General features: G+C 43.4%; 1 long non-coding RNA gene across 2 annotated transcripts in view; it reads left to right on the top strand.

The window, feature by feature from the left end:
• The window catches only part of LOC145550003 (uncharacterized), a 71,579-nt gene that overhangs the window by 10,507 nt on the left and 33,146 nt on the right, over positions 1-27,926 (top strand). For both annotated transcript variants that reach the window (XR_014085816.1, XR_014085817.1), the window contains exons 2-3: positions 3,776-3,973; positions 4,156-4,354. This is a non-coding gene — a long non-coding RNA (uncharacterized LOC145550003). The remainder of the gene's footprint in view (positions 1-3,775; positions 3,974-4,155; positions 4,355-27,926) is intronic.

The following is a 27,926-nucleotide window of genomic DNA, read 5'->3' as shown; positions in this document are numbered from 1 at the left end:
TTGGCTGACCTTTGGTGGAGAGCAGAGAGCAGGTGCACCTGTGTCCTGTTCGCTGGCTCGCTCTCCCAAGGTCTGCGGTGCACATCTGCTGGAGAGCGCCAGCTTGTGCACACAAGGAGGACGTTTGCTTGTATTGTCATCAACTCCATTTGCGGCGGCGGGAGTCCCTGGCTGCAGGGCCGCGGGTGAATTGTCGGGGAAGGCCGGTGGCTCTGGCTCTATTCGCCAGTCCGCTGATAGGCAGGGAAGGTACTTGTAAGTAATATTTTTTCTCAAGGGTGCGCTTTATTCTGACACGACTACACCTCAACGTGCTTTGTTTTGTTTTTATTTAGACTCTCTGGCCTTTTTCAAGTATTAGTTTCTCATCTGCTTTTCCTGAGTAATCAGAGAGTAAAATCCTTAAAATATTTATTGTCATACAAAGTGCCACCAATCCTGTAGAATCCGGTTTAATCCAACTCCAGTCCGGTTTCCTTGCTAGTCCGGTTCGTTTGGAGAGGTGGGAATGCTAAGAAAGCAGGAAGTGGACTACAGCATAGGGCATTCTGGGTAAATACAACCAAAGCTAACATGCTAGCCTAGCGCTAGCAGCAGAAATGGCTCCTGGTCTTTAGCCTAAAGAGAAATCCTCCAACCGCTAAAATCCTCCATCTTGTTTCCATCTGGTGAAGAAGGAAGTTGCTCTCAGAGTCTTCAGAGGTTTTTGTGTCGTTTCCTTCAGTGGTTCTTGGTGCAGCGCCCCCACAGGCCAGGAGGGGAACAGGTTGGTTTGACTCAGAACCACAGCAGCTGGAGGTGGAGCAGATGATGGAGTTCTGGTTCCTGTAGAACCGGGTCGACGGGACCACCAGGAGGGAAAACGTTCATAAAAACCTTTAGGATGTTTTCCAACCTGACAGTAAATGCAGTAGTTGTAGGATTTTTCTTTTGTCTTTGGCTAACGACCAGGAGTAATTTCCCCTGCTAGCGCTAAGCTAACATGTTTGGATTGCGTTTACCCAGAATGCCCTGCGCATTATTATCACCCAGAGTCATTAATAATATTTTCAGTCACTCTGTGACTCTGTGTGTGTTGCTCTTAAAAGCCCAAGACGCTAAACGCAGCATTAGCATAAAAAACGCAACATGAACGTTGCACTCGCTGATGTTTCCATGGCGATACATCAGTCCTCCTCCTGCTGTACATCCCTGCGGTTTCACTTCTACAACCCAACAGCTGCATTCATGTTGTGATTTAACTTTTCACATTTATGTGAGTTTATGTGCAAAATATTTGGAGCTAAATCCAGCAGAGACTTGAAGAGACGAAGGTTTGACTGAAAATCTCCGTCCAGTCTGAGAGAACGTGAGTTGTAGCGATGCGAGGAAAGCCGAGGTCGTTGCGTAAAAAGTGAATCATTTCCATCATAGCTGCTGCATTTTTTTTTCAGAAAAGTCGTTCCATACATCTCTAAAACTTCTCCTTTTGGCACCAGTATAGGTGTTGTTAGAGGTCAAAGGTCGCCTCTCCTCCTCTTTTCTCCTCTCCTCTGCTTCCTCTGGAGACGGCCGTGCAAGCTGGCGTCCTTTCACTCCACAGATGTCTCTGTTCCTATAGGGCTCTCGTTGCGAGGCGATGTGTTGGCAATTCTGCGAAGCACACCTAACACACGCGCACGAACACACACTCGCAGATGCTCCCGCTCTCTCTCTCTCTCTTACACACACACACACACACACACACACACACACACACACACACACACACACACACACACACACACACACACACACACACACACACACACACACACACACACACACACACACACACACACACACTCACATGCAGTTGCAGAAACACCCGAACGCGCTGTGTGACTCTGCTGTTGTCGCCGCTGGAGTCTGCGAATCCGTTCCTCGTTTTCCTGTGTGCGACGCTTTTCAGAGGAGGAAAAGTGAGGAGAAGATGCTCAGTGTGTGTGTGTGTGTGTGTGTGTGTGTGTGTGTGTGTGTGTGTGTACACACAACACATCCTGTGTGACAACCTGGCATAGCCTAGATCCGCCAGCGCTCTCAAGTTGGGTGTGAGAAGGTTGTCATCACATACCTGAAGCTGGCGGGACTAACACCTGTTATGAGCGTCTCGTCGACGCCGCAGCGTTTTCGTTTCAGGTATTTAGCTTCTGCACAGAAACTTGTGATGACTTTTCCAAACTCATTTCCTTCATTAGTGCTCGCAGCGGGAAGATTCGACCAGCATCCGATCTTTCCACCCCGAAGTAATCCATCTGTGGAGCTAATTTAGCGCTTTAGCCAAATTTTAGCCAAAAGATTAGTTGATTCTTCTAGGACTTTTCTGAGATCGAGCTCAGATTTTACCTTTCAAACTGATACATTTAGTTGATTTTTCTAGACAATTTCTGAGACTAACATCAAAATTTACAATGTTCTCGCACATTTTTGACTTTTCAAACTGAAAAACATTTAATTTAAAAACAGAAATTTCTAGAAAAAAGAGCAAATTTCTGCCAGAAAGTGCCAGGAATTTTATAGAAACAAAAAAAATGCTTGGAAAAACTCAGAAATTAAGAGATTTTTTTGCAGAAACTTGCTAGAAAAACAAGGAAATTTCTGAGCTCCAAAAGTTTAAAATGTGCAACTTTTCAAACTCTCTTCAAATTTCACAATTTTTTTTTCTTTTTCTTTTCTACAAGCATCCTGAGATTTTTTTTGGGGGGGGGGGAATTTTCTCCTCTTTTTCCTTTTGTTCTTTGTACAAAGGCCCAAATACGATGTGGTGAATATTTGATAAGTAGCATTTAGATCAGGCGAAGAAAAAAAAGTCTAGTTTGATGGTCCAGACCTGTCTGTCTGTCTGTCTGTCTGTCTGTCTGTCTGTCTGTCTGTCTGTCTGTCTGTCTGTCTGTCTGTCTGTCTGTCTGTCTGTCTGTCTGTCTGTCTGTCTGTCGACGTTTGCAACCAACTTTCCGTCGTTTTCACCTGTTTTCTCCCAGTTGTGCGTCCATCATGGACCAGCATGGCGGAGTGTGTTTCCCTCTCTGGCTGCTCGTGTGCGTGTGTGTGTGTGTGTGTGTGTGTGTGTGTGTGTGTGTGTGTGTGTGTGTGTGTGTGTGTCCACAGCATGGCAGTCCATCTGTCTCCAGGAGAGCAGCTTCCTGTTCTCTCTCTCTCATCTCTGCCACTGCAGGAACACACAACCTGCTCTGACATCCGCTCAAACACACACACACACACACACACACACACACACACACACACACACACACACACACACACACGGACACACGGACACACACACACACACACACACGCTGTCGGTCTGTCTGTCTGTTTGCCAACATTTGTCCGTCCGTCTTTCCTGCACACATCCCCATAAAACTCATCAAAGCCGGTCATCTGCCTTCCTTCTGTCTCTCTGTCTGCCCGTTTATTTGTCTGTCATCCAAACGGTCACAAACGATGCTGTTTAGTGTGTGTGTGTGTGTGTGTGTGTGTGTTTGTGCGTGCGCGTTGGGGCACCATGTGGCATCCCCCCGCTGAAGCGCCACACAAAATGGCCGCTGAAACGTTGCTGCTTCAAAATGGCGACGGCGCAGAGGTGCAGTTGAAGGTTCGAGGGCGACTCTGGCCTTGGCGCGTCGGAGGCGATGATATCCGATCGATCGGCCTCGTTTCCAGCAGCAGCAGTGTGTGTCTCCATCTGTGTGTGTGTGTGTGTGTGTCCACGGCGGACATTGATTGGTGCTATTTCTTCTTTGCCACATGACAGATGCAGCCTGTTCACAGCAGAAACGTCAATGCCCACACCTGCTTGGGTGGCAAGTGTGAGGAGGCATCGCTGCCGATTGGCTCCGTGGAGCCAGACAGAGAGACCGATGAAGTGGGAGGACGGACAGAAACCCGGCAGGATGCGGAAAACTGTTCTCCCTGCAGACCGACAGACTCGTCTAACACAAGGATAACCAAGGTAAATACCAAGGAAAGTCAAAAAACTTTCAAAACTGCATGAAAACTGGGTTTGCCACCTGGGTTGCCAGATCTGACCGACAGAAACCCACCAAACAAAACAATCAGCCCAGCTCAGATCTCTGATCAAATAGATGCTTTTAGAACCGGATGTAGATGTTTATAATCCTGTGTCCATCACAGCATCTCTGGTTGGTTCTGTCTGGGGTTCGCTGACGGCCCAAAGCTTCAGAAACACGTCCAGACGGGTGGATGCTGAATTCCTTCAGGTCGTCATGTGATGGTGTTTGATCCCTTGACCTGCTTCATGCTGCTGGTCAGGCTCTGCTTGAAGCCTGGATGTGATAAGTGACGTTAAACTCGACTTTGTTCACACAGTCAGGTCAGTTAGGACAGTTTTAATTGTTTAATAAATAAAGCTATGAATATTTGCATCCTGCAGGTTATCAGTAATGCTGGATTTCTGCTAGCTTTGATTACAATCAGCGCACTTAGCTTCCCCTAAACTATAACTTTCTTTAATTCTAAGGGGCAAATTTATTTGGCTGTTTTGTAAAATTTCAGTTGAACTAATAAATACCGAATTACTACGAGCTTCCATGACGTCAATTAAGCTCTTTAGCTTTCATTAACACAGAGTTGATGCTTTAGCGTTAGCATCAACTCCTGCTTTAGCGTTAGCACAGCTTCGGTTCAGTCACCGGTGCCCCCTGCAGGCCGCCTTTAACTGGCGTTAAAACGAGTTTGATGACCTGAAACATTTCAGGAGCAGAAGAAACTGAGCGGCCGGCTCACAGCATATGACTTCAGGAGCAGAGCTGCCCATTAGTCCAGTGATTACAGCAACAACAGAGCAATGTTATGCAAATAAATAGGACAGTCTGATTCTCCTGTGCAGTTGGTGAGAACGATCGGACACCACATGTTGTTCCTGCGTTTCCCTTCCACTGCTATCACTTTCCAGCTCTCCGCCATCACGGGGCAATCTGTTGGCTGTCGATTTAGCGGAAAAAATAACCCTACATCATATTATCTCTGCACATATGTGTCAATCAGATAATAATAATAATAATAATAAAAAATAAATAAATCGTGACGGATACTTATCTGGCACGTTGGAGAGTTTAAAGAAAATTAAATAAAAAAGGAGAAAGGCAGCTCTAGGCGCCGGGGCGTGTTTGACGCAGGTAGGATTATAGGCCCTAATAAGTTATAAATGATAGTAATGGCCATCTGTTCGCCTATAGGGAGCTCCTAGCCAGCTCTGATTTGGCACGCGGAGCCGCGGCACGACAGACACTCCTTTGAGCGTTGGGCGTTTAGAACGCAGCCACCTCGTGCCTGGGCATTTGCTAAATTCAGACGTGACACCCTGACAGCAGATGCTCAAAGCTAGACTTCAAGACGAGGATAAGCAGAGATTTTTTTTCATTCCTCCCTCCGTCTTCAGCAGGAGCTCTCCAAACACGCCGCCGTCGATTAATGCGAACCAATTAGGAGAAATGTGGGATATTTTTAAGTTTTAAAGCCACACGTGAGCGCACGTTGGTCCCTGGTAACGGCGGCGGCGGCGGCCTCTTCCATCTGGGTGTGTGTTTGTGTGTGAAGGCTGCGGTCTTAGCCCTGTGGCAGGTGTCTCATCCCAGCGCAGTGTTTGCAGTCTGGCCCCTCTAAGCGCTGTAGCCTGTCTGAGGCAGATTACACACACACAGGAGCAGATGGGTGCAGACCTCAGCACCAGCAAACACTCAGCGCAGGGCCAGGCCAGCTGAGCGAACTGGATCGATACGAGCGTGTATTTATATGTTTGAAATCATGCGTACACAACACATGTCCGCTGCCGCCTCCTCCGTGTTTTCGTGTGCAGGATCTGCGGTGTTAGCATGTATTTGTGGAATAAGAGGGTAAACACTGCAATCCGGCGGGGAAAGAAAAGGGCGCGCTTGTCCTTCATCTGTCAGGTTCTGATGAAGACGAGACCCCTCATCTTCCTCGGGTTTACTCAAATCAAACTGTGGTTTTAAATAAACAGATTTCAACACAAAAGGTTCTGGCAGGAAGCTTTGTGTTTCGTCTGATGGGACGCTGGAACAGACTGCTGTCGTGCTAAAGGGAGTTAGCCTATTAGCACAGCTATGCTAGCCTAATAGCATCTCAGTCAGGCGCTAACGCTCATGTCAGCTTCCACAGTCCACATTTCTAAAGAAGTTCCACCAATGCTCAGAAGTTCCTGAAACTCTGGAAACATGAACTTTGCACCGACCGGATGATGAAATAACCTGAATAACAGATTAAAAACTCAGGCTGCATCCACACCAGCTCTGTTTAATCCACTTTAATCCAGTCCGTTTGCCTCGAAAGTCCGGTTTGTTTGGCGAGCTTGCTTGGTAAGCAACCAAAGCTAACGTGCTAGCCTAGCGCTAGCAGGAGAAATGGCTCATGGTTTTTAGCCAAAGCCTAAAGAGAAATCCTCCAACCGCTAAAATCCTCCATTTTGTTTCCATCTGGTGAAGAAGGAAGTTGCTCTCAGTGTCTTTAGAGGTTTCTGTGTCGTTTCCTTCAGTGGTTCTTGGCGCAGCGCCCCCACAGGCCAGGAGGGGAACAGGTTGGTCAAAGGGTTTGGATCGTTTGTGAAGTTGAACCGCAGCAGCTGAAAATGAGCCAAACGTTGTTACTTTGGTCCCCAGTCGATCCAAGTTTACCAGACTGTCAGGTGTGAAAACAGCCTGTAAATATCTGTTGTACAGCTCATATGTGTATTTATTCAATAATTTTGCAGTAAAAACTGTTTTTTGAATTAAATACATGGTTTTAGATACTCAAATACTTGAGAGCAATGAGAAATTTATCTCAATGGGAGAAAACCAGGATGGAGCACTTAGGGAAGATGAGAATCAATCAGAAATGCAGAGGAGGAAAATGGCGAGTCTTGGATAAAACAGGGAGGCAGACTCACAAATTATGACAAAATTATAGAAACTAACGAGGAAACCGAAACGTTTCCAGTTGCTTTTCCAGTGCCAGGTTTGAGTTCATCTCTGCTCGACTTCAGCAGTCGTGTAAATAAGGTTCTGGTTTCTCTCTGATTTGATGCGTTTGCTGGTTTTGACATCGCTGCCCAGGGGGGAACTTGTTGCCCTGGTAATCAAAACAACAGGGGAGATTGTTGCTTCTTGCAGTTTATTGCATTACATTCCTTCAGCGTTCAACGTGCTGCCAAGAAGACGAGATCATCTGCGGTCATCAAGTATGCAAACGCTGAGTGAAGACAAACATTCAGTTGTTTTATCCAACAGAAGCTCTGGATGCGAGACAAAAAGAAATCTGACATTTCAGCCCACTATGAGACCTTGTTCTGTCTCTTTTTGTCTCCATACTTTGTTGTTGAGTCATCAAACTCAAGGATGCGGCGACTGCTTTGCATTCATTCGCTGCGTTCTTCACCTTGTCGTTGCAGCTGCAATGACGAGGAAGAAATTTCTGCAATAACGTAAATACAGCGATTTCACACCGCTTCACCGTAATCTAGGCGTTTTATTGTACTTTTATGTTATAAAGGCACAAAGCAGAGCACAGTTGTGCAGAGGAGGGAATGAGAATATCACACATTTAACCTCATCACGTTTCTCCTGCAGCTGCAGGTGTTTCAGGTTGTGTTGCTATCAGCTTTTCACATCTACAAACCAACATTTTTGCCAATTTTTTATTTGAAAACGATCCCAAACTCAGTCAGAATGGATGAAAACAAACGAAAACATCAAATGCAACAGAAAAACGGTGCAAATGAAACCACAAACAAAATCCTGCAAACACAGGAAATAAATAAAAGTAAATATGAAAAGCTACAAACTCAGTCTACAACACTGAAGTCCTCCAGGCCACCAGGGGGAGCCGACCACCAAATCATCTGAGAAAAGATCCTCAGTAAATAGTCATAATTTTCATGTTTTTTCTGATATAATATGAAGGCAGCAACTCCAGACTCCCCCTGGTGGTGTGGAGGACTGGCTCTTTTTTATATTTACTGTACGCTTTTAATGTGTCCCGTCCAACAGTGTGGCACTATGAATTGTTGTAGATTTGCTTTCATAGGTGGAGCGTTGCAGCTTTCGCCATGATACTTAATATATAAAACACACCTGGTTGCATCATGTAAAGGGACAAACAATGGTGGGTAGAAACAAAGAAACGGAAGAAATTTACCAGAAATTCACCAGAAATTTACCAGAAATTCACCTCGTTACAGAAGAAAAATTTATCTCTCGGTTCAAAAAACATATGAATGGATGTAAAAGGCAACATAATGCTGCCACAAACAATCAATTAAAGCAAAATTACAACAGTAATGCTTAAGCTGAATAAATTATAAATAAATGAGTAATAAATAAATACAATCTTACCCACTTTGTTGCACACTGAAGATTTACTTTGTTGGAAGCTTAGCAGTAATTTGATGTGAATGTCATGAATGAGACAGGAAGTGAGTCACCTTAAAGTACAACACTAAAGTGATGCACTTGCATGTGGAAGGAGCTCAGAAGTACAAACTTAAAGAATGAAACAGAAACCTCCGGTGGGATTTACGGTACATACTCCAGCATGAGTATCGAATCTCTGAGTCCGGCGGCGACTGTGCGTCGGGTAAAAGTCTGAGTAGCGCGTTCTGGATCTAAAAACCTTTTTATTTATAGCCCTCTCCTCACTTTAAACCCAGAGAAGCTGCTTCTGCTTCGTTTCTGCTGCTTTTGCGATGACTTCTGGAAACCTTTTTTCATTAATATCTTTTAAATTGTATCAAAACATTTGCTGCACAGACATTTGACGCCAATTTTGTTAGATTTGAAGGAGGAGGTGGAACTCGGCCAGGGTTGCTAGGTAACGGGCAGAGTTCCACTGGGGTTGCTAGGTAACGGGCTGAGTTCCACTGGGGTTGCTAGGTAACGGGCAGAGTTCCGCTGGGGTTGCTAGGTGACGGGCAGAGTTCCGCTGGGGTTGCTAGGTGACGGGCAGAGTTCCACTGGGGTTGCTAGGTGACGGGCAGAGTTCCGCTGGGGTTGCTAGGTAACGGGCAGAGTTCCACTGGGGTTGCTAGGTGACGGGCAGAGTTCCGCTGGGGTTGCTAGGTAACGGGCAGAGTTCCGCTGGGGTTGCTAGGTAACGGGCAGAGTTCCACTGGGGTTGCTAGGTGACGGGCAGAGTTCCGCTGGGGTTGCTAGGTAACGGGCAGAGTTCCGCTGGGGTTGCTAGGTAACGGGCAGAGTTCCACTGGGGTTGCTAGGTAACGGGCAGAGTTCCACTGGGATTCTAGGTAACGGGCAGAGTTCCGCTGGGGTTGCTAGGCAACGGGCGGAACTGTGCTGGGGTCACTCAGCTGTTTATAGAAGCAGTAGAAACACAAATGGAAGTATAAAAACGGGAGTTTGATTGTAAAAACTCAAAACGTTTCCAGTACAAATATGTTTGTGGACTTGAAACAAGACAAAACAAAATAATAGATTACCTTTCAGCAAGACATAGGAACTTGGTTTAAGTCAATAATTCTTTAATGTTGATGAAAAGGCTAAAGTTCCATTAGCAGATTATTTCACTTATAACATGGGGAAAATATATAGTTATATGTGAATTTGTCTGCCAGTAGATCTCGTACTTTTTCATCAATCTTAAGGGATTATTGACTTAAAACGGGCGACGGAGCTAGCTTGGTACACAGCTGTGTGAGTCCTGGGGGGCCTGATGTCCAAACAGGAAGAGGTGTCAGATAGCCTGGGGACAAGACTGGGACGCAACAACTGGACTGTGTCCACACACACACACACACACACACACACACACACACACACACACACACACACACACACACACACACACACACACACACACACACACACACACACACACACAGAGCGCCTTAAATGCACGCCCAGTTGACACCAGCCTCCTTCCTGCAGATCCAGATCCAAACCAGATCCAAACCTGAAACTGGTATCAGTTCTGATACCAGTTTCAGAACTGGTATCAGCCTTCCAGGCCGCTCAGGTTCTGGTTCTGCATCCTCAGAACCAGATATGGAGAAGCAGCTTTCAGCTTCTATGCACCACAAATCTGTAGCAACCTTCCAGAAAACTGCAAAACAGCCGAAACACTGAGTTCCTTTAACTCGACGCTAAAACCCACCTGGTTAGAGTTGCTGTTTTTTCAATTGTAGATTCTTTTCATGACATTTTTGTGTCTTCTAAGCACGTTGAACTTCCTTCCTCACTGCTGCAATGTGCTGTACAAACATGATTAATGGACCTGGTGAGTGGAAGGCAGAGAGGGGAAAAACACTTTCATCTTTTAAGTATTCAAGACCATCAAACTGACATCAAAGACGGCAAGAATAAACACAAAACCAGTTTTCAAATGATTTTATTTATTGAGGGGAAAAAAAACAGCAGTGACAATTGGTCTGCGCTTTCTGAAGCGTTGTGTGAAAGGGTTGAAGGAATTTAAATAAAGTGTCTTTGCGCTTATGGCTAGCTCAAGGTGTTGTTTTTAATCTAAAACGCAGACAGCTGTTGCTCTGGGCTCCTCGTAGATCCTGGATGGGTTTTGGTAAAGTTTTCTCCATTTGTGGAAAACCTTACTTCATGTTGTGAGGCAGGACCTGCTTTCTAGAGGTCTGGCAGAAATCATGTCAGTTTGGGAATCTGTCCTTCCTTTAATAAATACTTTCTGGTTATTAGAACATTTAAATCTGAATGTGGAAATGATTATGGCTCACGTGTGTGTCGTTGCACTTCTCTTAACCTCTATAGATGCTCTCTTCATGCCTGTAGGTGTGAGTGTAAGTGTCAGTGTGTGCTTGTTTGTGTATGTTGTAGCTAATTAGTTTTCAGCTTGATTGCTTGTGTGTATAAATGAGTTTGAAAGGCTATGTAATCACCCAAGATGCACACTCTGTGTGTGTGTGTGTGTGTGTGTGTGTGTGTGTGTGTGTGTGTGTGTGTGTGTGTGTGTGTGTGTGTGTGTGTGTGTGTGTGTGTGTGTTGGCGTGAAGGCAGCTGGACCGTAGCCAAAACCTTTCCAGGTCATTTTAGCCTCTCAAGAATGAAGCACGCGCTTGTTAAGAGGGTTTTGTGTTGAAGAGACTAAAATCAAGAACATGTCCCCTTCCTCTCCCTGACGAGTTTGTCAATCACCGTCTACTGCAGCGTTTCCCAACCCCAGACCTCAAAACAAACCGTCCTGCATGTTTGAAGTGGTTTCCTGGGTCAGTACAGCTGATTTCAACTGATGGCTAACACTGAAGGGCACTGCTAGCTCAAACCTTAGCTCAGCTAGCACTAAAGCAAAAATCAAGACGCTAACAGTGAAGTACTTCACCAAATTGGTATTTAACGGTAGCGAATGCTAGAGAAGCACAGTACATAGCAGAAGCTAATGTACCATGCTTCTGCTATGTAGCACGGTACATTAGCTTCGATGTTAAAGCGCTAAACCAACACGACGTTTACTGGAGGCAAATGCTAAAGAGCTAAACCAGTACATTATTTAATGGAAGCTAATGTTAAAGCGTCATACTGACACAATATTTAACGGAAGCTAATGCTAAGGCGCTACCCAAACACCGTATTTTCCAGAAACTAATTCTAAAAGGCTACACAGACATGGTATTGACCTGAAGCTAACACTAAGGGCTACGACAACATGATATTTACTGGAAGCTAATGATATAGCGCCATACCAGTGTGGTATATAGCCAATGCTAAAGTACAAGCATAATGCTAACATTAGAATCAGTGGAAACTAATGCTAAAGTGCTACACCAACATGGTATTTACCAGAAGCTATTGCTAAAGCACCATAGCAATATGGAATTTAGCAAAAGCTAATGCTAAAGCGCTACACAAACACGGTATTTACTGGATGCTAATGCTAAAGTACCGTACTTCATGTTATTATATGGTGAGGTTGGCATGCACTAAAATGCTAATGCTAAAATACAAACAAAATACCAACATGCTATTTAGTAGAAGCTAATGCTAAAGCCCTGCACTAGCATGATTTTTACCAGAAGCTAATACTAAATGACTGCTGGAGATCGGCTCCACTGCGCCGCGATCCTGTTGGGATAAGCAGGTATACGAGTAGACGACAAATGGATGAGTTTCTGGAGTTTACTTGAAATAAATTCATCTATTCTTAAAAGATGAATAAAAAATGTACATTTTTTTACAATTAATTTATTTTGAAATGTAAACGGGTATCTGAATTCTCTCACATGACTGTAGTGATGTAAAGTGAGCCAGTTCATAGATTTTTAATATCTATATTTAGTAAAAAAAAACCCTTCCAGAGTTTATCGTCTGCTGTTTTCTTTCTTATCGCTGATATTTGGTTTATTTTCCTGCCGGTCCTTCTTTGTGTCTGTCCTCCCTGAACATTCCCACACTGCTCAGGGTTGAAATTTATTCCATTTCACTCATTCCTCTTTTCTCAATGGCTTTCTCGCCATGTACTGCTAGAACTGCCTCTCTCTGCTCCGATATATTTAAACCGTCCCCCTGGGGGGAACAGAAGTCTGCCTCAATCTGGAACCAATTGTTTCATTCGGCTCATGAATCCAGAACCAAACCCCGACAAAAGAAGTGTTGTAAGGGCTGCCGTGTTGTTTGTTTCCACCACAGTTGCAGATTGCTCCGTTATCAGAGTGTTTATTGTGCGTCAGCGCCGCTGCAGCCGTGGATGTGGAGAGGGGCCTGAAGCTTCGCAGCACATCAAAGTTGTCACAACAATGCTGTGGGCAGATATGAAATAAGCCAGAACTGTCACTGATAAGAGGCCACTTTTAAACGCTCCCTCTGCGGTGATTTTGCCCTGCAAGTTTGGATCGTTGAACGTTCCCACACATCGAACACCAGCTTAGCTCCACTCCCATCTTCAAAGTGGGACGTAATCGGAAAGAGGCTTTGCTCTGCAGAACAACGATAAGCTGCTAATTAGTGAGCTGAACTTGGATTGTTTTAGAAAACCAACATTTTATAGCTACATTATTAATATTTAGTTACATTTAATCAGAAAAGGAAGTTACTTTTCAGCTTTCATTACAGGCAAGACGGAGGTATTTTTCACCTTTTAATCACATTTCAACACAAAATTTTATTTTGATAGATTTTATTTGATAGATCAACAGAATTAAGTGCATAATTGTGGCTAGCGCTGTAGCATTAGCTTCTGTTAAAGACCGTGTTGGTATAGCGCCTTAGCATTAGCTTCTGTTAAAGACCGTGTTGGTATAGCTCTGTAGCATTAGCTTCTGTTAAAGACCGTGTTGGTATAGCGCCTTAGCATTAGCTTCTGTTAAAGACCGTGTTGGTATAGCTCTGTAGCATTAGCTTCTGTTAAAGACCATGTTGGTATAGCGCATTAGCATTAGCTTCTGTTAAAGACCGTGTTGGTATAGCTCTGTAGCATTAGCTTCTGTTAAAGACCATGTTGGTATAGCTCTGTAGCATTAGCTTCTGTTAAAGACCATGTTGGTATAGCGCATTAGCATTAGCTTCTGTTAAAGACCGTGTTGGTATAGCTCTGTAGCATTAGCTTCTGTTAAAGACCATGTTGGTATAGCTCTGTAGCATTAGCTTCTGTTAAAGACCATGTTGGTATAGCGCATTAGCATTAGCTTCTGTTAAAGACCGTGTTGGTATAGCGCCTTAGCATTAGCTTCTGTTAAAGACCATGTTGGTATAGCTCTGTAGCATTAGCTTCTGTTAAAGACCGTGTTGGTATAGCGCATTAGCATTAGCTTCTGTTAAAGACCGTGTTGGTATAGTGCATTAGCATTAGCTTCTGTTAAAGACCATGTTGGTATAGCACCTTAGCATTAGCTTCTGTTAAAGACCGTGTTGGTATAGCGCCTTAGCATTAGCTTCTGTTAAAGACCGTGTTGGTATAGTGCATTAGCATTAGCTTCTGTTAAAGACCATGTTGGTATAGCACCTTAGCATTAGCTTCTGTTAAAGACCGTGTTGGTATAGCGCCTTAGCATTAGCGTCTGTTAAAGACCGTGTTGGTATAGTTCATTAGCATTAGCTTCTGTTAAAGACCGTGTTGGTATAGCTCTGTAGCATTAGCTTCTGTTAAAGACCGTGTTGGTATAGCTCTGTAGCATTAGCTTCTGTTAAAGACCATGTTGGTATAGCTCTGTAGCATTAGCTTCTGTTAAAGACCGTGTTGGTATAGCGCATTAGCATTAGCTTCTGTTAAAAAGACCGTGTTGTTCCAGTGGAACTCATGCTTATGTGTAGTGGTTTAGGGTTAGCGTAGCTAAGATTTTGTTAGCTGTGCTCATCGTGGCAGCTAGAGATACTGCGATGTACATATTGAAGTTGAGCCATAAATCAAGTTACTCTTGACTGAGCTTGAGTTATTTTTTTTTTAATTAAACTGGGCAAAAGTCCCAGTCTGTAGATGGACAACCAGTTTAAATTAAACAGACTAAATTAAACCTTTCCATTGGTCTGGCTAGCATTTAAAATCTATAAAATCCATAAAGTTTGTGGTAGCGTGAGAAAACGTGGAAAGTTTTCTCGGTGTGAATATTTCTGCTCTGCAGGTGAGTCTGAGTGCACACGTGCCTTAGATTACACCGGTTGGAAGCCAATTAGCACACGCCATCAGGTAGAGTAATGCTTGAGGAGATGGCCCTGTGAACAGTCGTACACGGCACTAAAACATTCATTACAGAGGTCAAAGTTCACACAAACGTCTTCCGGAACCCAGAGTAAATACAGGTTAAGAAACTTACTGATTTACTGCCATATTTTACAAATGTTAATGAAACTGCAGCAGTTTCACATCTGACTGTAAACCGGCCGCCGTTGGCTCGTTGTGGCGACTTGCTGGCGGCTTGCTGACCTCTGATGCGTCTTCGTGCGCAGGAGGGCTCAGGTCTGGCCAGCAGGCCGAGGAGCTCCGCCTGCTCTTAAACCCATTACGGCCACCTGGGTGCGTAGCCGGGAAGGTGGCCGGCAGGTTTGTCGTGCCGAGAGGCGGCCAGGAGCAGCAGGGTGTTTGGCGAGATTAGCGTCCGCTCACATGTTGCATAACAGATTCCTGCGTGCTACGCACAAACGCAGCACACGCCGAGGAGAAGCAGCGTTGGCCTCCTCCTGCTGTGGATCCCTGAGTTCCTGTCGGTCATTAGCTCATCTTTCCACCAGATTCAGTTTGTGTGGCAGGAGAAGCAGCCAGATTGACCTTTCACCCTGGGCAGGTTGAGTGAAAGCCTCAACAAATGTCATTATCCGTCCAGCCAGCAGGTGATCAGGTGGCTGAGGCTGAATCCATCCACACCAACTGCTCTGAGTTTAACGAGCTGCAGCGCCTCCAAGTTATTCACAGTTTATTGGGATGTAGACCACATGTTTCAAACCCAAGGCCCGGGGGCCAAATCTGGCCCGCCGTAGCTTTTTATGCGGCCCTCTGGACTTCGAATGACATCAATAAGTCCTTCCAGTTTTTCACAAATCTGAAAAAAAATCACACAAAATCAACAAATTTCCAAATTTTTTCCTGATTTTACTGCAAATTTTCTCAAAATTGGTCAAAAACATTGAATCCGTAACTGATACGGCGAATGATAAAGTCACATTTAACATCATACATTAGCGTAAATATTGTAAAAAAACTAACGATTACAAATATTTATTAATATTCACCACAAAATCTGTCATTTTTATTGCAAAAATAAACACTAAAATAATCACAAATCCCGGAGGAACAGCTATTTATTGATATTTTAACAGTTTTATTGGTTTTATCAATAGATTCTGGTGCAACCGGCCCTTTAAGAACATTCAGATTTTTGCTTCGGCCCAAAATAAAAATTAGTTTGACACCACTGCTTTAAAGTTACGTGGAAATTTTTAGCATTTTTAGGACAATAATTCAGATAAATATCAAAAAAATAAAATCATGCAAAATAATTTTATTTCCAAATCAGTTTTTTCAATAAAAAACTTTTGAAACTTTAATACAAACTGCAGGTGTGAGTCTGTGTGTTTTTCATTCAGTGGGTAGAAAACAGACATTTTACTGAAGTAAGAGTAAAAAGTAGAGATGTGCTGATCAGGTTTGTTCCTGCCGATACCGATACCGATCCCCCATGAGGGCCGATCACCGATACCGATCACATAATTATTATTATTTTATCATAAACACTACCGGTTACATTATGTGGAAAAAGGAACCATGAATTCACCTTAATTTGGACAAAAACTTGTTTTTAATAACTTTTTCCAAGAAGAAAACTAAACAAAACAGGCATTGTGCAAATTGTACTGCTATCAGTAAAACTATCTTTAACAGACTGATAACATATGGAGGCTCTGAAGAGGCTAAATTATGCAAAGAGCCAAAATAAAACCTCTCAATGTTGCCAAAAAACTATAAAACTTAACATTCAAAGGCAAATACAGGATCCATTACAATAAACAATCCAGAGTTACTGAATGAAAACTTCCTGTTAGCATGGCGGCTAGCTGATTACTGCTAGTTCTGAGTGGCTGTTTCTGACTGAGCGGAGTAATTATGCAGAGCAGGGAGGAGATCGATTATTTTTTAGAGATTATCTGTCTCATGTTAGGACAGCGAAAGTTTTAATACGTATGTAAAATGTATGTTTTTAGGTTAGATGCTGCAGCTTTAAGCAGAGGTTCGGTGTGAGAGTCACTACCAGGTGGAGCAGAAGCGGCGCTCCGTCTGTGAAATATTACTACCTGTAGCGTAGCAGCGGTTCAACAGCGAGAGCAGAACCAGCGTCTTACATCGCAGCTCGAAGACTTAAATCATTTTGCGGGTTATTTGTTTAGCTTTCTGACCGTCATGCTAATCCGGGTGAGTGTTTGTAGCTGTGCGCTGCTTTACCTGCTGTCTGATCCTCCGTATGTCTTTTTTACTGCAGTGAGCCTCGATGTAGCCAAACTCCGTCAAGTATGGCATTGTTTTTATGTCGTATTAGCTTCGTCGTGTTGATGCACTTTGACCGGCTTCAATTTTCCACAGCAACACGCAAACGTCTCCATTCACTCAGTGCGTTATAGTTATAGTTGCACATCGCTTAGGATTTGTTGCTGCGCGTTTGTGCAGAGTGAAGGAAAGAGGAGACCAGCTGCACAGGCGGGATGCGAAATGAGAAGCAGGTGATCGGCAACAAGAGACCGTGATTGCCGATCATACACTTTTTCACGAAAATCGGCCGATTATGATCGGTGGCCGATTGATCGGCACACCTCTAGTAGAAATACTTAATAAACTACTCAGTAACAGTGATAGGGTTTCTCCCAGCTCTGATAATCTTTGCAGATCCTAATCTGGAGTCCCAGGCGAAGCCGCTTGTCCTGGGAATAAAGAAATGCTGCGTCTCTCTCCTTAGTAGGCAATGTGACACTCTGAAGTTGTCACTTGACAGCCAGCTGAGTCATCGCTCAGATATCCCGGAGCGTGACCTTCGACCCTCTGGGGGATTGGGAGGAATGACCAGAGAAGAAGAACGGCGGCGGCGGCGGCGCACCGTGCAGAAGCGGAGCCGGTCCCACAGTTAGCTGCAAACCCAGAGAGCTGTTTTCAATTACGGCTCAGTGCTGGTCTACCGCATCATTTCAGGAAAATGCAACCATAACTTCAGACCACAATGTTTGGTTTGGAGACGCCGGACTCCTTCCCCTCGCCTTCCTCTCGTCAGGGGAGAATTCCTCTGAACAGCTTCTGACCCTTCCTCGCTCGTTAAAATGAAGTTCCAGGCTTATAGCATGTCGGATCTCATGTTTTCCAGACTGCAGCGTCGCCTTTCCGTCGGTTCGCTGCGGGTCGCCATGGAAACCAGCAGACGCACCGCACCCGAGGGGTGGCGGCGGTTCCCCGATACGCCCAGCTGGATCCAGCAAAAGTACAAGCGTGCTACCTCTGGTTGAACATGATGCGCGTGTGGCTGCAGCTTTTAAAGAAACAAAGCGTTTAAAGGAACGGCGGATGTTTCAGCCTCCGTTTGCACGCTCGCCGCACGCCGCTCGCCGCACGCCGCTCGCCGCACGCCGCACGCCGCTCGCCGCACGCCGCTCGCCGCTCGTCGCTCGCCGCTCGTCGCTCGCCGCACGCCGCACGCCGCTCGCCGCACGCCGCACGCCGCTCGCCGCACGCCGCTCGCCGCACGCCGCTCGTCGCACGCCGCTCGTCGCACGCCGCTCGTCGCTCGCCGCTCGCCGCACGCCGCTCGCCGCACGCCGCACGCCGCTCGCCGCTCGTCGCTCGCCGCTCGTCGCTCGCCGCACGCCGTGCAGCCGAACTGCTCAACCTTTCACATCTGACACAAGAACCTGACGCTGATGTTTACACGGGCCAGCTTTTGTTGGGAATATATAGCAAATGAAAATTCAAGATGGCCGCCAAAAGACTTTTTTTTGCATTAAATTGGTCTAAATTTATCACAATTAATATTTTTACTGTCAAATCAGACACAACTTCACCAATAAAAATTATATTTATTGACTTTTTTTTAGCTGCTTCCTGCTACAAAAAACTCCCAACAATCAGATAATTAGTAAGTAAGTAAGTAAGTAAGCTTTATTTCTATATCACAAAGTGCTGCACAAAGTATAAAAAATAAAACAAATTAAAAACAACATACAAACAATAAAACACAGTAGTACACTAAAAAGCAAGATTAAAAAAAGTGGGTCTTAAGTTGTTTCCTGAAAGTGTCTATGCAATGTAGAGATCGAATGGTGCAAGGTAGCTCAACGAAATTAGCTGCATTTTGATTGGTTGGAATCTGGCAGGAGGGATTCCCAAGTGATTAATCTGATTTAATCTTCTGATCGATCGACGGGACTAAAATTTATACAAAAAAGTCACAATTGAAACGTAACCTTGAGGAACCAGTTAAACCAGTGGTGTCAAACTCATTTTTATTTTGGGCCGAATCAAAAATCTGAATGTTCTTAAAGGGCCGGTTGCACCAGAATCTATTGATAAAACCAATAAAACTGTTAAAATATCAATAAATAGCTGTTCCTCCGGGATTTGTGATTATTTTAGTGTTTATTTTTGCAATCAAAATGACAGATTTTGTGGTGAATATTAAGAAATATTTGTAATCGTTATTTTTTTTACAATATTTACACTAATGTATGATGTCAGATGTGACTCTATCATTCGCCGTATCAGTTATGGATTCAATGTTTTTGACCAATTTTGAGAAAATTAGCAGTAAAATCAGGAAAAAATGTGTTGATTTTGTGTGATTTTTGCAGATTTGTGAAAAACTGGAAGGACTTATTGATGTAATTTGGAGTCCAGAGGGCCACATAAAAAGTTACGGCGGGCCAGATTTGGCCCCCGCGCCTCGAGTTTGACACCTGTGAATTAAACAGTTGGTTGGCATTTATGGAGGATTTATAACGAAGAAGAAGAAGAATGAAAAATGGTGGCAGCTTTCGGGGGGACGCTCTCTGAAACGCGGCGCCATCTTTTGGGGCGCATCCCCGAGCCGGCGCTCCGATGTCCCAGCATGCACTGCAGATGTGGGTCAACTGACATCTGTTTGTCGGTGCCGCCTGGGCTCGGCTCAACCCGACCAGCCTGGCTGCCATATTCATCCTAATAACCTCTCCCATAATCACCAGGGATTATTCTAATATTAGTGAGCGCTCACACACAGCGATGCTCTGATTAAGGTATGGCGCTCCATATGCTTTTTTGGAGGCTTTTGGGGAGGATTTGTGTGTTTTTAGCCTTTCAGTGAAAAGCTAGGAAAAAGCCAGCTTAGCTGCGTAAATAATATTAGAAAATAGCCTCTGCAGAGCGGAGTGAGAGTTCGGATCCGAATCCAAAACGGACGGATTGGTCGGGAAGGAAGACGGAGCCGCGCCGCAAAAACACAAAACCTGGTTTCTGCCGCAAACATCTAGAAACGAGACAGAGACGAGTGAGTTACCAAAAAACTACCGATCAATATCCAACCATGACATCACCAGATGGACCAAAACGAAAATAACTCGTATAAGCAGCAAAAAAAATAACAAAATGAGGAAAAATTATTATTTTTTTAAACATTGAAAAAAGCGAAGCTCTCGATTTACCGGTCGATCTACGTTCCCACCCTCATCTATGGTCATGAGCTTTGGGTCATGACCGAAAGAACGAGATCACGGGTACAAGCGGCCGAAATGGGTTTCCTCCTCCGCAGGGTGGCTGGGCTCTCCCTTAGAGAGAGAAGCTCGGTCATCCGGGAGGGACTCAGAGTAGAGCCGCTGCTCCTCCACGTCGAGAGGAGCCAGTTGAGGCTCGGGCATCTGGTCAGGATGCCTCCTGGACGCCTCCCTGGTGAGGAGTTCAGGTCCCACCGGGAGGAGGGGAGACCCAGGACACGCTGGAGGGACGATGTCTCTCTATGGCCTGGGAACGCCTTGGGATTCCTGGAGGAGCTGGAAGAAGTGGCTGGGGAGGGAAGTCTGGGCCTCCCTTCTGAAGCTGCTGCCCCCGCGACCCGACCCCGGATAAGCGGAAGAAAATGGATGGATGGATGGATGGATGGATGGATGGATGGATGGGTAAACATTGAATCAATAAAAACTTATGAAACTTTAACTGCAGGTGTGAGTCTGTCTGGTTACAAATGTATTAAAAATACAGAAATACTTCATAATAAAGTTACTCAGGTAGATGTAACTAGTTACTACCAGATATAATAGATGTATTTGCTTGTTTTAAGTCAAATATTCCATAATATTAATGAAAAAATCAATATTTTGGCAGATTATTTCACTTATGTTATTATAACAGCAACAACACCATTATTTTCAACAACATTAATTAATTATTGACTTAAGATAATCTCATATTTCCTGTTGAAAACTTAGTTTTGTTTTATTCAGAGTGTCCGAAGATATTAGCACTAAAGGTTTTTACAGTGCGTAATGATCAATCTGGGATTTTCACCTAAAGTTGTTCAGCATTCCTCCAGTTTTTTACAGTAAAAATAATTTATCTCTCAACAACAAAGTCCAGAGAGTTTGGATGGAAAAGTTTCACTAGATAAATAAGAAACCAAGCAGCTTTCAGCTTCTATGCAGCACAAATCTGGAACGAACCTCCAGAAAACTGCAAAACAGCCGAAACCCTGAGCTCCTTTAAATCAAGCCTGTTTACAGTAGTCTAAATGTATTTTTACGTGAATTAAGGGGGCAGATTTTATCGGTTTGTGCTTCTTTTTGCTCCTTTTCATTCATTTTTTTTAGTTCTTGCATTTTAAACTCTTGCAGTCGAGATGTTTTGTTTCCTTCTTTTGTCTAAATGTACATGGATAATTTATACAATACCCTGTAAAATGACTTGTCTTTGTGTTTCCACTGTAATAATAATAATGATAATCTCTGTGAGCGTCCACTGTGGGCTCCCACTGCCGACATTATTCTTTGCTGCATTTGCGTCTGCAGTCGCCATGGTGACCTTGTTTATGGCCGAAACCCCGTAACGGATCAGCTCAGGTCTGATCGATTAAAGCTTTCAGCCGATTTAATTTCAGGGTGTTTAAAGGACAGAATAAGCAACATTTGCTGCTAAATTGCTGAATAAATAAACATGTGAGCTCAACAACAAAGACAGTTTTTGTTTTTATATCTTATTGAAGTTAATTAACCAGCAGATTAGTTCAAAGTTCGTCTTTAATGGACTGTGGACTCTGACGTTAGCGTTAGCTGCCACATGTTAGCATTGAGATGCTATTTTAGGCCAGAGAAGTGGCTTTGTTGTTGTTTACAGGTGAAATTAGCGCGTTAGCCAGGTGACAACAGCAAGCAGGAGTTTTTAAAGTCTATTCTAGATCAGTGAAGCAAACCTGTGGAGACAGTGTTGCAGGAATCAGTGCGACTAAAACGCATGAATCTGTTTGGGACATTCGTCCTTTAACCCTGGAGATGATCTTCAGCTGATGGAAGGCCGACTTTGTAACCGTCTTTATGTGGCTCTGAATGTTCAGGTCAGAGTTCAGCCTGATGTCTAGTTTCTATCTGTAATAACTGAAGCTGTGTGTTGACAAAAGCATTATGTAGGTACATGGCAGGAGGGGACCAAGGACTGAGCCTTGTGGTACGCCACATGTGATTCTATTCCAGTGGTGTCAAACTCATTTTTATTTTGGGCCGAATCAAAAATCTGAATGTTCTTAAAGGGCCGGTTGCACCAGAATCTATTGATGAAACCAATAAAACTGTTAAAATATCAATAAATAGCTGTTCCTCTGGGATTTGTGATTATTTTAGTGTTTATTTTTGCAACCAAAATGACAGATTTTGTGGTGAATATTAAGAAATATTTGTAATTGTTAGTTTTTTTTACAATATTTATGATGTTAAATGTGACTCTATCACTTGCCGTATCAGTTGCAGATTCAATGTTTTTTACCAATTTTGAGAAAATTAGCAGTAAAATCAGGAAAAATTTTTGTGTGATTTTTGCAGATTTTTTGTGTGATTTTTGCAGATTTGTGAAAAACTGGAAGGACTTATTGATGTAATTCGGAGTCCAGAGGGCCACATAAGAAGCTACGGCGGGCCAGATTTGGCCCCCGGGCCTTGGGTTTGACACCTGTGCTTTATAATTTGGTCCATCTGATGATGTAATTGTACTTTTACTAGAGTAAAAATACTTTGAAGTACTGCTACTCTTAGCTGAGTACAACGTTTGACCCACCTCTGGTTACTTAGTTAAAAACTGAAACTGAGAAAACATTTTTAACTGAAATAAATAAAAATTAATAGGGAGAAACTATAACCGTTACTGTGTTATGCATTTATAAAAATTAAACTGAAATTATAGATTCAATTTTGTGTTTATGAATCAATTTATTAGCTTTCAAACCGATGTTCATGACGTCTATTTACAGCATCCCACTTCTCTCAAAAAGAGAAAATGCCAGACTCAGCAGTAATTTAATATATTTTATTTCATCGTTTATGGCACAATTAAGCCCCTAAAAATTAACCAAAGTATGAAAAAACTAAAACTGCTGGTAAAAATATTCTGTAATAGAATACATAACAGTGACGTACACTGTAAAAAAAAAACTGTAAAAAAACGGGTAAATGTATTGTAGAATTTGAAGGAATTTCTCCGTTTTTTAGTTTTACGGGTATTTGTACCGTATTACCGGTATTTCTATGTAAAAAAATTTTACATATAAAAGCTGTTAAATTACGGGAAAAAATCAGCTGGAAATTCAGTAAAAAACAGGAAAATGTACTGGCAGAAAATTACCAGTACATTTTCCTGTTTTTTTACGGAATTTTTTTTTTTACTGTGTAGTAATAACATAGTAATGACATTTTTCTTATGACAGGAAAAGTAATCCTCACGTTTAAAATATTCTCCCTAAATTAAATGAATGTCCTCTGTTAATACAAAAATCTGTCATGCTGCGGGCCTGTTTGTTCTTTTTTTGTTTATAAAACACTCTTGAACATATTAATAGATTACAAACGGTTCATTAGACCTACATAACCATCTCATTTGAACTGAAACTCACATTCTGGAGTTTAATTCGGGCAACGCTAACTGTCGCTAACCGCGTTGTTAGCCTAGGCGCTAAAATGTGTGGGCCAATCAGGAACAAGTCCCGTATTGTGCCTGTGTTTGAGCAACAGCGCAGAAGGACAGGAGGGCATCAGATGAGGACAGACTGTTTCCACCTGCCAGGTGCCTGGTCTCTAATCCCCCCTCTCTGTCTGATTAAACACACACACACACACACACACACACACACACAAGGTCATCTCTCTGTCAGCCATACAATAGTGCTGTGTACCCGTTTGGCCTACTTCCTAAATACTTCCTCTTTAGAAAGCAAATAAAAGCCACGCAGTAAAACTGCTCAGGAGTTTGATTCTATTTCAGGAGGATCTACTGACAGTTTGTTCTGCTTTCCATTTTCTATATTAGTTCTTCATCTATATACAGCAGGGCTTTGCAACCTGAGGCTCTGGAGTCACAATGTAAGATTTTAGACAAAACGATAGCTAATTTTTTAAAAAGTATACGATTTTAGTTTTCACTCGTTTGTCATAGGGAAATTAGTTTGAATTTCCACGAGAAAATGTGAGACGGTGTTTTAGAGCCACGCTAAAAAAATACAAATTATGAGAATAATCGTGTAAAATCAACTTCAGCTTCATATCAAGTTATAATTTCATTCCCTCATCAAAAACATGGAGTTTTGCTTTGATTCTTTCATGAGTGTTTGACAAATCCTTTAATCTCCATGGCAACCATTCAGCTGTGCAGACGTAGCTCCGCCTTCAAAGACGAAGCTCCGCCTTCAAAGACGAAGCTCCGCCTTCAAAGACGAAGCTCCGCCTTCAAAGACGAAGCTCCACCTTCAAAGACGAAGCTCCGCCTTCAAAGACGAAGCTCCGCCTTCAAAGACGAAGCTCCGCCTTCAAAGACGAAGCTCCGCCCTCACTCAGCTCCTTCAGACTAGCCAGCAGCATTAGCTCGTTAAAGGAGCTGCTTCTCAGTGAAACGCTGGTAAAGTTGTTATTAAAGGGTTAATAGAGGAGCCATGTTGGGAGCTTCAGAAAGATCAGGAGCTTCTTAAAGAGACGGAGGCCCAATTTCAAGGAAGGAAGGTCATATTTGATAGAGTTTCTATGGCAACTTGCTGAAACACTTTACTGATTGCGCTATAAAATGTCGCTATGTGGAAACATGACACTGGCCCTTTAAACCTGAGCTAAAAGCACCCTTAAAGAGACAGAGGCCCGATTTTCAGGCTTTAAATCAGGAAGTAACATTTCTTTCTTTTAAGTCATATTTGGTATCATTTCTACAACAAGTTAACAAAATTACCTGACTGAGCTATAAAATGGGATTATGTGTCTGGAAGTCACGGCGTACTGCCCCTTTAAGAGTCTCCCCTCCTCGTCCTCCCTCTCTCCCTGGGGAGGTTTGGCCTCTTTCGCCCCCCTCTGATAGCTCTCATGTCTGCTGAGGTCAGGGCGAGGTCAACCGACTTCGAATGAAGATCAGTGCAAAACGCAGAGACGTGTAAGCAGCACTTTTAGTTTTTAGAAAACATTCATGCTTTGCCGTGAGAACCACGGCGCTCAGACGGAGGGATTGTCCCTGGAAAGGCTGTTTGATCTGCGCTACGATAGCGGAGGAATTCGCGGCGGTGCCACGCTGTCTGCTGCGTCCCCTCTCCTCACCTGGCGAGGCTGTGATTAAATATCATTTCCCCCCCAGGCCGCAGGTAGAGCCCTGAGCCGCTTCCCTTTGCTGCGGGACGACACGCAGTCGCTCAACTCCCTGTTGAAAGTTTGTGGCACGCTAATGAGAAATCTGTCAGCGGCGGCGCGCTACGGGGAACTCGAGGAAAAACAGAGAAATATAGATTATATGGTGCAGATGAATTCCTCCTGAAACGGCCACACCTAGAGCTCTGCAGACACAAAGTCCTGATCCGCCTGTAACAATACCTGAGTCGGTACCAGAGATCCGCCGCCAGCCGGCTCTGGAGCAGAGGAGCGCCTCGACACGTTTCTGCTCTTATAGAGTCTCCGTCTCATGTCCTCTTTTCTTAATCGCTTGCTACCATTTCTTCTCTACTGGACCATTTTATTTAAATTTAGTTTGTGCAGATACTCTGACTGCTTTTAAAATCTGTCTACTGAGGATCTGTTCCCTCCTTCGGTCCAGTCGACCCGGTTCTACAGGAACCAGAACATCTGCTCCTCCTCCAGCTGCTCTGAGTCAGACCAACCTGTTCCCCTCCTGGCCTGTGGGGGCGCTGCACCAAGAACCACTCAAGGAAACGACACTAAAACCTCTGAAGACGCTGAGAGCAACTTCCTTCTTCACCAGATGGAAACAAGATGGAGGATTTCAGCGGCTGGAGGATTTCTCTTTAGGCTAAAGACCAGGAGCCATTTCTGCTGCTAGCGCTAGGCTAACATGTTAGCTTTGGTTGTATTTACCCAGAATGCCCTGCGCTGTGGTCCACTTCCTGCCTTTGGAGCGGCCTCCAAAAGCAGCATTCACATTCAAACCGAACCAGAGTTCACTTCAACCAAACCGAGGCTTTTAGGACCAGAGGTCAGAGGTCAGTTAGCATTCACACCTCGCTGAAACAACCGGGCTTTCGGGTTCAAACGGACTGAGCAGGGCTTAATGCCGCCTTTCGCTGGTTAATGTGCAGGCGGACCAGACGCCTCTTGATGATTTTAATTCATCGTTTTATTGAGGTTAAAGAACTTTTTCACTGTTTTTATTTCATCTTCATCTTTCGCTTTATTTCAGACACAATTTATGATCCGTAGAAAAACAACAAAACAAGAACACAGTTAAACCTAACGTCATTTATACTGTTCTTTTACTTGTGTTACTTTAATAGCCTTTGGTGGGATTTAGAATCTATAACTGAACAGCTTTTCTTCCTCTAGTGTCTCCTCATCCTCATCATCATCATCATTCTTGTGTTTCCTCAATATCCAAACTAACAGTTTTTTATGCTCAGCCTCGTTTAGCTCTTAATATTTGTGCTTTTTTGTTTGTTTCCAGTTGGATTTTTGTTAAATCATCATGTAAATCCACCTGGTGTCCATATATATATATATATATATATATATATATATATATATATATATATATGTGTGTGTAATCTCCAGCAGACATCTCTTGGCTTATAAATCAACTTTACGGCTTCAGAGCTCTGTTTTTTTCTGTAATTTGTGTGAGTGAGGGCTTTAAAACATAATGCCTGGCAGCCTGAAGGCGCCATAAATCAGGCGCGCCGCGTTTAAATGGCTCGGAGCAGAACATCCCTTTCTGTGCAGACGAGGCGGACCCGACCCGGGTCACGGCGGCGCGTCTCCGCAGCTCGACGTCTGGCCCGGCTGCTCTCTAATCAGCCTGATGCTGCTCTCACAAGGCTGACGGCTTCGGCAGCAGAGTTAGCGAGTTAGCCAGAGTTAGCTAGTTAGCCAGAGTTAGCTAGTTAGCCAGAGTTAGCTAGTTAGCCAGAGTTAGCTAGCTAGCCAGAGTTAGCTAGTTAGCCAGAGTTAGCTAGCACACCTCGACTCTCCACTTCTCTATGATTCTTCTTATCCTCTGTGATTTTTGCCAAACTATTTAGAATATTTCCCTCTGCTCCACCTACAATGCAGGCAACTCAAATCCATAGATTAGGAGAATACACACAGGGCTTAAAGGCTACTTTGCATCATCATTAGCAATGAAACTCAACAGATTTGACATGTGTGTAATTAAATGGATCTATAACCCATTTTGGGGTTATAGAGATTTTTTTTGTAGCTTCTGATATTTAGAAGCAGATTCTTGTTTGTAATGGAGAAACAAGTAAAAAGGTGAAAGAAAAGCTAAGGAGTGACGACGTCACGTTTCATACGTTGAGCTCAGGAATCAGCTCAAGTCATGATGAACAAAACTTTCATTAGAGTCTGGAGAAATTTAGCTGTAGTTTGGATACCAGGCAAACCGGCAAGCTACGCATTTAGTTTTAGACTTTAGCTCTAAGCTAGCTTTCAGTTAAGCTAAATAATTAGTTCAAAGCTAAATATTTACTGATTATCTAAATAAGTTAATATTTACTTATCAAAATACTCAGCTGTCAAATATTTAACTTAGCTTTAAGCTAAGTGTGTAGCTCAAAGCTAAATACTAGCGCTAAATAGCGCCAAATTAGTTCTAATAAAAATATCTATATATTAACACTAAATATGTAGCTTATTAACTAAGTATTACAGCTCAAACTAAACATTTATCTTCAAAGTAAATATTTACATAAAGCTAAATATTTAGTTTGCTACTTAAATGTTTAGTTTGAAACTGTGACGTTTATAAGTGAATACATTTTACGGTAAAAATTACTTTGAAAGTTTAATCCTATTTTTTCCTTTAAT

Source organism: Poecilia reticulata, chromosome 22, assembly GCF_904066995.2.
Source record: "Poecilia reticulata chromosome 22, P_reticulata-male-v2, whole genome shotgun sequence".
NCBI classification, from domain to species: Eukaryota; Metazoa; Chordata; class Actinopteri; order Cyprinodontiformes; family Poeciliidae; genus Poecilia; species Poecilia reticulata.
Note: the sequence above shows the minus strand (reverse complement) of the source record. Positions and strands in the feature narration are given on the sequence as shown.